Source organism: Pseudopipra pipra, chromosome 11 (genome assembly GCF_036250125.1).
Source record: "Pseudopipra pipra isolate bDixPip1 chromosome 11, bDixPip1.hap1, whole genome shotgun sequence".
Lineage (NCBI taxonomy): Eukaryota > Metazoa > Chordata > Aves > Passeriformes > Pipridae > Pseudopipra > Pseudopipra pipra.
This window is the reverse complement of record NC_087559.1, coordinates 19,854,609-19,866,967: the sequence shown is the minus strand read 5'-3', so window position 1 is coordinate 19,866,967 and position 12,359 is coordinate 19,854,609. Positions and strand designations below refer to the sequence as shown.

Sequence of the window (12,359 nt, the reverse complement as noted above, 5' to 3'; positions counted from 1 at the left end):
TGTTTTATTAAGGTTCCCCTTAAAGAGAGATTTATAAAATTAATGTCAGATCAATACATTAAACATGTAGTACAGACATGCATGGTTTTTTTGCTGATGGCTTTAGGTACTAGTCAAATTGGTGTTTAGCTGTGTTGCACCTTCTGAACTGAAGACCAAGAGCAGCTGGTTAACCTTTTGTTAAAAAAATCAATCTTGATATCAAGACTCACTTGTGCATGGCTTATAAAGAGGAATTATTGATGGCATTGTTGGATGCTGCTGCTGAACTCATATGTAAGTAGGAAACAGGTAGATCTGTTAACAAAAAGCAGCAGCTCTGTGTGGTGTGGAGGGTGAGCTGACCAGGGGAATCACATGGATCAATACAGCAAACCTCCAAAGGGAATTCCTGTTAATGTGGGATTGCTTTGTAAGACAAGAGCTTCAACTATTACTTAAAATCATAGAATCACAGGACAGTCTGGGTTGGAAAGGATCTTAAAGCTCATCCAGTGCCACCCCCTGCCACGGGCAGGGACACCTTCCACTATCCCAGGTTGCTGCAAGTCCCATCCAACCTGGCCTTGGACACTTCCAGGGATGGGGCAGCCACAGCTTCTCTGGACAACCTGTGCTTAGACTGAATGGGGGATTATACATAAATTTAGGAAATTCCACCTTCTTCTGCATAGGAGGAAATTTTCATTGACAACAGGCCAGAAGATCCTTGTTAAAATTCTTGGCCTGGATCCGGGTGTGTTGATCTTGGCAGCTGTGAGGCTGCAGAGATGGGCTCTGCTGGTAGGATCTTATCTCTGATAAGTGGAAGCTGTTTGAAAACATGGAAGTGTGGATCTATTGTCCCAACTGCAAAAGGAGGGGGAAAACACTTAGGTATTAAGCTGAACTTGAATGTCATCTTTGTGGAATATTTATTCTCACATTACAATGAACACTAAAATCATGTTACTTTATGATAATGTGAATATTTTGAATTGTAAGCACAAAGTGTGTGGAAATCTGTTCCCAATTCACAGTGTCACTGTGATCCGTTTCTGCCTTATGATAACTAACATAATTGCCTGCTGATTAGCTGCAGGAGTGATGGGAAATTTCTCTTAAAATGACAAGAATAGCTCTCACTTCCCTGAGCAGCTGTTGCTTGATGTGCCAGCCTGGTGATATCCCACCCAGGGTACAGCCATCCTTGGCAATGGGCTTGGATCCACAGCCTAGGTCATGTTATCTCTGCAAAATAGTGTGACTGAAGGGAATAGAAGTGGCTCAGGTGCTCTTCCCAGCTGGATAAATGGCAGGGAGGCAAAGCAGGCAATGGGAATATCTCCAGTGTCATTTACTTAGTTGTGAACAGGGTGCTAGGACTGAAACTTGACTGTGTCTCTCTGGGAATCAAACATGAACATACCTCCTGCTTCTTTCTAGACCAAAGGAGTTAAGGAAGAAGTTAAGCTAAGAAATATTGTGTTTTTATAAAGGCAATACTGGAAAATTGATATAGAATTACTTAGAAGTCATCTGAAAAGCTTGATAGAAAGGAAAAACATCCTTTGTTTACTAAAACTACTGTCTTGGAGAACTAAAATTTATGGACATTTTTCAGCATGAGAAATATGCCTTCCACAGTACTATCTGCTGAGTACCTAAGGGTTAACTCTCATGGTTTGGTATGCAGATGAATGAACCTGTAGTTAACTGTGTGTGGCTATTAGTTGGAAATGTTTGGAAGTAACATGAAGTGATATTATTTTGCAGCTCAAACTCCTGCCAGTACCTGGCTTTATTAGTTCAGCACAAGAAGTGTTTTCTGATTAGTTGTCTGGAACAAGTGAGGCTGTTCTTTTGGTTTCTATCACTCTTTGGAAACTCTTCCCTTGACAGCTTAAGCACTTATCCGAATGCTCTGCCTGGTGGCTCCTACAAAATCACTTAATTTGGGTGCTTCCCTACCAGTGGAGAGAGTTACATGGAAGGTGAATTTAGTGGGAATGAGTCAGGCCTGTGCCATTCCTCTCTGTGTACATTGGCTGTGATGAGGATGAGTTCCAGTTGTTTTCCCTGCATCTCTTTTATGTGCAGAGTGACTCAGGCTCCATGACAAAGCCCAAAGTGAGGGGCAGCAATGACATCCTGAATAACCCCAAGATTTTGACTCATTGTGTTCCCAAACTGGGGAGGGCAGTTTAGTTTGGTTCCTCTTTTCTGGGAGCGCTCCCAGTTTCCTCAGAAATGTCATGCTAAAATATAAAATACAAGCACAATTACTCTCTTAATGACATCTTCATGCATTGACATTTAGAAGCCCAGAGAATGGATGAAGATCTGTCCCAAGATCAAAACTAAAACCAGACACACTGGACACAGGATGCTGGAAAAATTATATTGATTTTGGAGAGGTCAAGGTCAGCAGACATTGCTCAGTCAAGATTTCATTGACTTCATTCCTCTGATCCATACATTGACTGCAGGAATGGGCTCGGAGACTGGAGCGGGGATTTGGGAAAATGGTGTTTTTAACAATGGACATTCATCAGGTTTTTAATACATGGCAAAAAGGTCACTATTTTAGAGAGTTCTGATTTGAAGGATCAGTATTTTAGAGTGATTTTTAGTTGGGTACCAGAATGTAAAGAAGGTAGATGTGGTCTAAGAGGAAATGGTAAATGGGTAACATGTCCAAAGCCAGAAAAATTGCTGTTTCATTTTCTTTCTAAGCTGTCTTAGTGTCAGTGAACACCACGTTGTTTCTTCATTTCCAAACCTCTTCAATCATCATCTTTTATTTACTTCTGGCATGAACATTCTATCCAGTATCTTTTTGGAAAGGGAGATACGTACTGTGGAAAACTTATGTAGTGATAGGAAGGTAAAACAGATAACATAACCAACAACTCTATCTGTGATTCTGTAACACCATCCCCCTCCCCAGTCTATTTTAGCTTCATCCTACAAAGTGCCCAGGTAGGCCAGACAACAAGACTGTTCAGTATTTCACAAGCTAAAATCCATCATGTTCATGGTGTCAGTTTTGCTTGGACAGCAGCAAATAACTATCCAAGATAAATTTTCCCTTAATCTCACAATCCCATTTCAGTGAGGGGCTAGGAAATCACACTTTCACTTAAATGTAGAATATAAAACAAAGTGTTGGATGTCTTTAAGACAATTCAGCTGTACTCTAATCTCATGGCCGGGCTTCGCGAATGAAGATTTGGGAAGGGCTCTGCCCACGTTTGTTACAAACACGCTGGTGGCTAAAGAGGCCAATATCAGACAGACATGTCTGATTGCAAAAGGCACAGCAGAAAGACTCCTTAGGTGGTAAATTCTGCAGGACATGATTCTTTCTGCGTTGTCTTTTCTCCTCAAGGGTGATCCTGCTGTGTTCTCAAAGGCATCAGCAGCGTTATAGATGGGGTGTGTCCAGACCTCCCGGTTGGAGGCCAGAGTAGAGCAGTGATGGTGATCAGTATGGCCAAGGCTGAGATGTTGTTTCAGGCAGTCCTTATATCTCCTCTTTGGGGCTCCTCTCTTGCAGCACCCAGTGGCAAGTTCCCCATAAAGCAGGATCTTAGGGAGGGGGTGGTTGGTCCTTCATCCTGGAGCCGTGCCCTGCCCAGCACAGCTGTGTTCTCAGCAACATGGCCTCAATGCTTGTGACTGCTGCTTGTTCTTGTTCTAGAAAGCACATGAAAAGAAACCAGATTTTTTTCAGAACTATTTTTTCCAAGTTCCTTTTTATGACTGATCTTTAAACTTCCTACATGATGACACTTACTTGGCACTGCATCGATGCAGTCTAATCTAGGTGATAATGGGTCTCACAAGAGTTATTTTTTAAATATAAGTAGTTCATCAAACCCATTGACAGTTATTCAAATTATTTCCATTTTTGTTCTGTTAAAATATTTGCCTTGCTTCTAAATAGAAAGATCCACAAAACCCAAAGGCAAGTCAGACCAGTGTTGGAGGCAGCTGTACCAGGAAGCCATCACAGCATATAATAACTGTGATTATAAATAATCTGTCAAGCCAACCCTTAGTACTGAGCTTTTGTCACCAGCAACTGAGAAAACACAAAGTCCCACATTAGGAACCCCCATTTCACAGCTACTTGCAACAGATAGTGGGAACATGGTACTTTTAGGCTATTTCCTGATATAAAACTTACACAGAATCACAGAAAATGCTCAGTTGGGAGAAACCCACAAGGATCATCGAGTCCAACTCTTAACCCTGCACGGGACCCTCCCCCAGAGTCAATCTCAGCAGTAGTTTGGAAATTTGTAGTTGAGAAAAGCTTTTCTTACAGGACTTCCTGCGAACAGGAGGAAGGGTTGGGTAAGAAGGTTTTGCACTGAATATGACACAGAAAACTTTGTCATCCACCAAATCCCTTAAGAGTACCCGAAACTCAACCTGAGGCTCGTGGTTGCAGCTCCTGAATGGATGGATTTGATTTGCATTATGATGCAAAGACAAGAGTGCAGGTACTTTCTGTCTGGGGAAAACTGGAATGCGTTCAGGAGACACGTGAGGAGACAAGGAATCCCCAGGCCTTGCAGCTGTTATCAGATATGATGGAAAAGGGAGAGGGTGAGGGAGAAGAGAACACCTGGCCCTCTGCAGGGGGAGACTGTCTGACCCAGCAGGGCAGTGTGGAGTTCTGAGGGCATCCTTCCTCTCAAAGCCCTGTCAGGTTTTACTGAGCTTAATCAGGTGTTGCCACATCGTGCCCACTATCTCTGCAAGCAGTATCTTGATGAAGATAAATAAAAACTTAAGAACCTTATTTGACTTCCATGGGCCGTGATTAGATTTGCAGAGCTGTCAGAGAGAAATACTGAGCACTAAGCAAGTGAGATACAGACTCTGAGCCACATCCATGGGATCCACTTCCACAGGCACTTTGGCAAGAGCGTTTGGGCAGATGTTTATCCCAAGGACAGCTGTGGTGGTGTTTAAGGTGTTCTCCTAGAAGGACCCCTCAGTGAGAGAAAGCTGAGGAAGAATTCTCAGGAAGAATTTCTTCCTGGAAAGAGTGGTCAGGGATTGGAAGGAGCAGCCCAGAGAGGTGGTGGAGTCCCCACCCCTGGAGGTGTCCAAGGAAGGTCTGGCTGTGGCACTGAGGGCTCTGGGCTGGGGGACAAGGTGGGCATCAGGCACAGGGGGGACTCTGATCTTGGAGGGCTTTTCCAGCCTCAGTGATCTTGTGATTCTGTGATTCTGAGAGATTCTGACACCTTGAGTTATTTCACATAACAGCTCGTACAGTTTGAAAAAAGGCAAGGGCTCGTGGTTTGAGAAGAGCAGCATCATTAAATCTCTCTCTTTAAAACCAGTTATGTCCTTTTTGTCCTAAGTTCAGCTGTTCTTCAAGAATAACAATTATAAAAGCATTCCATGAAATTCATTTTCTACTACTCTTCTGCTTTTTGGACCCAGAAGTGGTGATAAATTGATTTAGTACACAGCAAGTCATGAAGGTTATCAGAAGTATAAGAAAAATATGCAGGAGAAAATAGTTTTTGTTGCATTCCTCTCAGGTTTTATTGGCCTTGCTCTCAGAATTCTGTGTTCATTTGCTATTCTGCACAGTGATAGTCAGTGAATGAAGGGTACCAGGTCCTCTGTCCTCTGACTCAAACAAAAAAACTTACCCAGGGAAAGAGGAGAACATCTCATTCTGTGCTGCCAGCAGCACATGGGAAAGTCTAATTAATATTTTTTCTTTTTCTGTTTGAATTATTGTGGAAATAGAAGCTGCATTTTGAAAATAATTGCTGCATATGATCGATTTTTTATGAAGATGAAGTAAAGGGCAACTAATATTCCAGGCAGAAAGTATAAAAGTAAATTTGAAACTCTATAAAGGGCATATAAGAAGTGAAAGGAACCTCCTGCTTTATGGTGGAAGGAGAAAGATCAGAAAGAGAAAGGTCAGAAATAGTACACAAAAGGTTAAACTTGGGAGAGTGTCAAAGTTCTGAAGTCTTCCTTTTTAAGGGTATCATGGCTTTGAATCTGGAAAAAGTGATTCTGCTCTTTAAAATAGGATATCCCTTAGTGAGGGTAGGTGGTGGTGGGAGATCCCACCCATCTGTGGGGTCTGGAGCAGTGTGTCATTCATCAACATGTCTTCATAATTAGTCCTCAGACCTGCACATTGCCTGATTTTCTTCAGACACTTCTTCCAAGAAAAGTGCAAAGGTGATCTAATTGATGTAGGTCACATGCTCTGGTGATTTCCCAGGCATTTTTTATTTAAAGCACAAAAATTATGGTAATGGGGAAAATGGCTCAGCCTGCCTGGGGTAGCAGTAACTCTGGGACAGCCTCAGCTCACAGGGTTCAGCAGCAAATTTGTTTGATACTGACTTCAGATCTTATTCTTTTGCACAGATTTACTTATCAAAAACGAGAAAAAAAATCTTTTGGCTGTACTTAATAAGATCTTCATAATATGTTCAACTGAGATTTCAAAGACTGTCTGGAATGAGTCACTCAATGTGGGACACAGTCGGTTCCAAACTCATCCCCACTCAGTTTGCCACAGGATATCAATGCAAAGTGTGTTTCTACAGAACACATTTGCAAGAGCTCTGTGAATATTTTTCATCTTTTCTATTTGAATATGCCTTTCCTAATTTTAAACTTGCATTTGGGTGCTTTTTTTTTTATGCTGTTTCTCACATTTCTTAAAGATTTCATAGGATTTGTCTCTGTGTTGCTTTTTTAATGCTCTCTCGTGCTCTTTTTTCCCTGCCAAAAAAGCATCAAGTATTACTTGTACTGTCCTCAAATTTCAGAGTTTTGGTGTTAGAACAGTCCTACAAGTTACTTAAACAGTAGCATCCTTTGGAGATTACTCTCACACTTGGAGAAAACAAGTGGCAGAGACATTTCCTAGTCATTTTAATGCGACATAGTCCTTTTCCTGCTTGTGAAATCAGAGTTTCATATCCATCCACTGCCCTTTTCAATGCTTAAGTTTCACTCTAGACCTCACTACCAGTTGCTTTACATCTTATTTGGTTCTCAAGTAAGTTATTTTGTTGAAAGACTAAATAAGACATGGCTTTATTGTATCAGCTTAAAACACTCTTTTTATTCAACGAATCCTTTTCAAAAGAAGAAAAAAATATAATCAACATCATTCCTGAAGTCTGAGGAGCTTTGTCTTATTTAAGGATCTACAATTGCCTCTGTAAGTAATATAAATCAAAAATCCTCATCTTCCACCTGCTGAAAGGGGCAGGTTTGCATCTGACCATTGCCCTCCCCAACCCCCAGAAGTGACCTCTCTCCAAGCCCTGCCATGTTCTTCTCTGGAGTGAAAATGTCACTCTTGTCTTGCCAATAGTTGTTTTCTTTGATCTATAGTAAAGCTGTGTGTGCAGGCACTTGTAGGAGACAGGTATTTCCTGACCCAAGTGATCCGATGTCAGAAAAATTAGGCAAGATCATGGCCTTGGTGGGACAGGAGTCAGTGTCTGTTGTCTCACTAATTACACCCTCACATGTAGACTGCAGCCTGAGTTACTTGGGATGAAGCAGCAAAGGGTCCCTGGCCTCAGGCACTCTGGTATTGATTTTGTTTCCATGGGAATCCTGTTGGTGAAGGAGAAGGCTCTGGAGGTGTGATGGTCCCTGTTTTTGACAGTGTGTGTCCTTCAGGGCAGCTTTGGCAGCGAGGGCTGTGGAGTCCTGGTGACCAAACCCAGGGCTGTGCAAAACCTGACCCCACTGGGCATGGGGGGCCCCAGGCTGGCCTGGCAGCTGACTTTGGATGCTGGAAAGCCAGGGCAGGACATACACCTGAGTAACTCAGGGAACAGAAACACTGAGCTGGGAAAACCCACTGCAGGAGGGACACAGAATCCCAGAATATGCTGGGTCGGAAGGGACCCAAAAGGATCATCCAGTCCAACCCTGGCCCTGCACAGAACCATCCCCAAGAGTCACCCCCTGTGCCCCAGAGGATCATCCAAACCCTCCTGGAGCTCTGGCAGCCTTGGGGCTGTGCCCACTGCCCTGGGGAGCCTGGGCAGTGCCCAACCAGCCTCTGGGGGAAGAACCTTTTGCTGAGATCCACCCTGAGCCTGCCCTGACACAGCTCCAGCCATTCCCTGGCTGCTGTCCCTGGTCCCCCCAGAGCAGAGATCAGTACCTGCCCCCTGAGCTCCCTCAGCTCCTTTCCCACCACCCAGAGGGCACAATTCCTGCAGCAATTCCCTTGTGAGCCAAAGCCACTCCAGCCCCAGGTCACACCAGGCAGCAATTTCTGCTGGTGTCACTGAGCCAGCCCAGCCACGGGCCCAGCACCCTGCCCAGGGCAGGACCACCGTGCTGGACCCAGCCCATGCAGCTCCTGGGATGCAGCATTTTCCAGAGCCTCAGTTTGCCACCCTCACATGACCAACCCTGCACATTCCCTGCAAAACTGAAGGTGAAGAAAAAACACGTTAAGCTCCTAATGGCAGTGCCCAAAGGTACTGCATCTGAAGATAACATCAGGAGAGAGAGCCAGCGAGTTCTCTTCACACAAACTATTTCCCAGAGGCTAATGGCAAGGGGGGGGAGAGAGAAACAAGTACTGACAGTTTACTGTAGGAGCTCAAAGAAAAAGTGGACAAAGCTAAAAGAACTCCAGCTCTTTGTTCACATTTAATCCAGTTCAGAGCATTCACTGGTGCATACAGATTTACTGATGGAGCTGGATATGGTCATTTGGTAAGAAACAGAGGATCTAGGATTTAAATTTTGTGCCGTTCAGGCTCTTACATTTTAGGAAAAGTCAGTCTGTAATGTATATAAAGTTTTAATCTAACGTAAAAAGTATGAGCTGCTGGATAATTCCTTCAAAGAAACCAATCCTGATCTTGAAAGGTAAAGAACACTTTCTGTTTTTAGCACAGACCAAGTTTTCAAGGGGTAGGGCACTGCTTTTGGCTCACAGAAACCAAGGGATAGACCAAGGCTTGCTGGCCCTACCCAAAGAATCCCCTATTTTATTTTCTCCTTTTTCTTTGCAACTCTCTTCCTGAATTTATAAAGGCATCGATTTATCAGAGGATACTGGAATAATGGAACAGTATTAAAATACCACCATCCACGTATTTTATTGCAAAACAAATAGCCCAAGCACCTGATATCACAGTACAGCAAAACTATCCATTGCAGGCCTTTGCTTTTGCTGAGGACAGACAGTTCAAGTTCCATGTAGCCTGTTTTCTGAAGGCTGGAGAGTCAATTCATCTCTGGCTGAATTTGCAAACCATGGTATTGAAAGGCAGCACCAGTGAGGAGGGTATGTGTGCAAGAACAGAACCAGCAAAAGGGGTTGTGAGCCAAAGGTAGGAGGCAAATCTGGAAGGGAAAGCTCAATTGCAGAGTGCAGGGGACCTAAATGGGGCAGGTGTGTTGGAGAGATTTTAGCACAGCATGTTGGAAGTGCATCTCCCACAACTGCAGAGAGAAAGGGAGGGGCAGCCAGTAAACTTCAGGAAAATATGAAAATCATAAACGAAAAACTGAACAATAAATGTAGCACGGAGTTAAAAGACAAAACTCTTTCTCGTCCCTCTGCCCCTTCCCACCCCCCTCCGAGCATTTCTGGGCCTCTGGGAAGGACCCCTGGCCCTTGGGCTCAACAGGCACCGCACAAACTCCTCCCGCTCAGACAAAAGCAGATCTTTTCCTCCAGACTGCCCGTGCCCAGCCTCGCCGAGCCCTGGAAAGCAGCGGCTGGTTGTGTTTGGCATCGTGTCCCAGAGCAGGGACCAGCACGTGAGACGAGCGCGCCCGGGGCCGCTCCAGCCGCTGGCTCAGCTCTTTCCGCGGAGCTGCTCGTTCCCGCCGAGGCTGCTGGCTGAAAATGGGATGGTAATGAAATAAACCAAAAGGCAATTTAGGCTACTTAACTACACTTGAGGAAAAAAACCCCTGCCTGGATAGATGACACATGATGTATTTTGTATTAATGTTTCAAGTCAGTTTGGCGGATCCCCATGGCAGGCGAGTTAGAAATATTTTGTTGCAAGTTTGAACATCGTACCAGGATATAAGGCCAGGCAATTCTACAAGAACAGTGATTGAATTAGGGCTGAGAAATGTATCCTGGCTAGTTTCAAATTAAAAAAAAAAAAGAAAAAAAAAAAGAAAAAAAAAACTTCTAAAAAGGTACAAATGAGGCTAAAAGAATTTATGTTATTTTTCCGGTTTCTGTGCTCTAACTCCTTTTCCTCATAGATCTCCTCATCTATCTTCGAAGTGCACTACCTTATGAATGAGTGAGCAATAAAAAGAAGTATGCAGTGGCTGAGAGAGAAACTCAAGATAACAAGATAAAGCCAAAGCTTGAGCAGAACTGCAAGTTAAGATGTAGAATTGAATATAAAAGTTTCTCACATCTCAGTTTTAGGGCAGTCATTAGATAGTTTGCATGAGAAATTAATTTGAAGCCAGTAGCATAGACTAAGTTCCCAACTATCAAAGTATTGGACCCATGCTGTCTAGGGTTTTGAATCCTGCTTTCGGACCACACGTAGGGACACTTTGCTCACAGACTAAAGTAAAAACAAAGCAATTTCATAGAACCAGAAAATCATAGAATCACAGAATGGTTTGGGTTGGAAGAGATCTTAAAGGTCACCTCATTCCACACCCTGCCATGGGCAGGGACACCTTCCACTAGCCCAGGTTGCTCCAAGACCTGTCTAACTTGGCCTTGGACACTTCCAGGGATCCAGGGGCAGCCACAGCTGGTCTGGGCAACCTGTGCCAGGGCTTCCCCACCCTCACAGGGGAGAATTTCTTCCCAATGTCCCACCCAAACATACTCTTTCAGTTTAAAGCCACTCCTCTCTGTCCTATCACTACATGCCCCCGTAAAAATTTCCTCTCCCCCTTTGGGTATTGGAAAGCTGCCATGAGGTCTCCCTGAAGCCTTCTCCTCTCCAGGCTGAACAGCCCTAACTCTCTCAGCCTGTTGTTTTAATACCTTAAAATCCCCATGTTCATCAAAAATGGGCAGAGGAAGAGCAGGGAGCAAAGAAGCAGCTACAAATCATCCCAAGGTCAGGCAATGGCAGTTTCTGTGCCCAGGTGACACAGGAACAGCCTCAAGACCAAAAGGTATGAGAAGAATCAACTTCCTCAGTGAAGGCTCACCTGTTTTCTGCTGAAAAAGGCTGGTGTTTGATTCTGCACAGTGAGTTCTCCAGCTATAAAAGAAGGGTTAATTCAAATTTCCATACCACTGACCTCCCTCCAGCCTTCCAGGCTGCCCAGGTTTGGAACTGCAAGGATCAGCTGGGTTGTCTCAGGGGAAAAATTATGTGGACACTCCCTGAACCCTGATAATCCCTCTGGCTGGGCTTTCCACTGCTGGTCTCTGCCAGGTTAGGCAGAATTTCATCATCAAAATTATTATGGTCTCTTTCAAGTACAGACCAGTGGGAAATTAATTGCTGGAATCAGGTATGTTTGCTGGTGTTAACCCAATGTTGCTGCTGAATGAGGTCAGCTGTGGGGCTCAGGACAGAGAGCAGGGACTAAGCTGGTCTCCAGCTTTGTTTGGCAAAGCCTGGGCTGGTAAAACAGCAGGAGGGAGAAGATACAGGGACAGTTTCAAGGGATGTGAAGGTGGAAGATGAAGCTTGTTATCTTCAAAAGGAAAGTAGTGACAACTCAGGCATAACCATGAGAGACCCCTGCAAAGAAGGGAGCATGAGACAGGGTGGAGCAAGCCATGAAGTTGAGGTCTTTAAGATGCTTTTACAGCATTAAAGAGGTAGACATTTTTTAACAAGAATTGATGACAAAACATGAAACCGATTCCTTTACTCTTACCCTTTATGCTCTAAGACAGAACTTGTTTTCTTGCAAAGTAGCTGAGACATTTGTTTGCTCTGTTATCCATGTGACAGGAGGCAAAAATACTTCAAACCCTCCAGAAAGTGTGTTTGACCGTGGGTATATCAAAATAATGCTTAGCTTTCAAAACTGGAGCATTAATTTGCACTATTTAGAACAAATGAGGTCTATATTGCTAAATAATAATCTGCTCCATATGTTGATTAATGTGAGACCTACAGGAGGACAAACATTGATAGAGTATCTGCTTGTTCATCTTTTGCACCAGCCTATGTCATTTTGAGGTGCAAGAACTGAGATGCAGAACCTCTGTTTACAAAAGTCAGGTTCTGGCACTATTGTTGCACTCTGAAAGAATTCTGCACGTGGCAGCTCATGTGAAGGTGTGATTTTCTGCCAGCTCCTAATTTCACTGCCATATGCCAGACATTGCAAGAACAGATAAATCTGAAGCACTGTACAGTCATATCGAAGAAAAGCTG

At 43.8% G+C, this 12,359-nt stretch overlaps 2 protein-coding genes across 2 annotated transcripts in view; both read left to right on the top strand.

The window, feature by feature from the left end:
- LOC135420517 (uncharacterized) overlaps window positions 1–12,359 on the top strand; it is a 490,234-nt gene that overhangs the window by 98,535 nt on the left and 379,340 nt on the right. The window lies entirely within an intron of this gene.
- WNT7A (Wnt family member 7A) overlaps window positions 1–12,359 on the top strand; it is a 40,606-nt gene that overhangs the window by 23,589 nt on the left and 4,658 nt on the right. The window lies entirely within an intron of this gene.